This window comes from Sinocyclocheilus anshuiensis, unplaced genomic scaffold (genome assembly GCF_001515605.1).
Source record: "Sinocyclocheilus anshuiensis isolate Anshui unplaced genomic scaffold, SAMN03320099.WGS_v1.1 scaffold1559, whole genome shotgun sequence".
NCBI lineage: Eukaryota > Metazoa > Chordata > Actinopteri > Cypriniformes > Cyprinidae > Sinocyclocheilus > Sinocyclocheilus anshuiensis.
The window spans coordinates 412712-412969 of NW_015551091.1; positions in this window are offsets into that span (position 1 = coordinate 412712).

Consider the following 258-nt stretch of genomic DNA (forward strand, 5'->3'; position numbering starts at 1 on the left):
TGCATGCACATTTGGGCGGCATTATGCTAATATTTCCACATAGTGAGGTAGATATGTGGGGGCGTGTTAGAACGAGCCGTTTTAGGGGGGCGTGGCAGAGTCTTAACTTTGATAAAGAATATCTCTTTGGTTTTGAGACTTTAGTCTTTGCAACTTCAGGGATCTTATCTATGCACAATCAGCTTGTAACACTCCAAAGAGAAAGGAAAACTTGAAATCGCATCATATGACCCCTTTAAAATGTTAATTCTTGATATC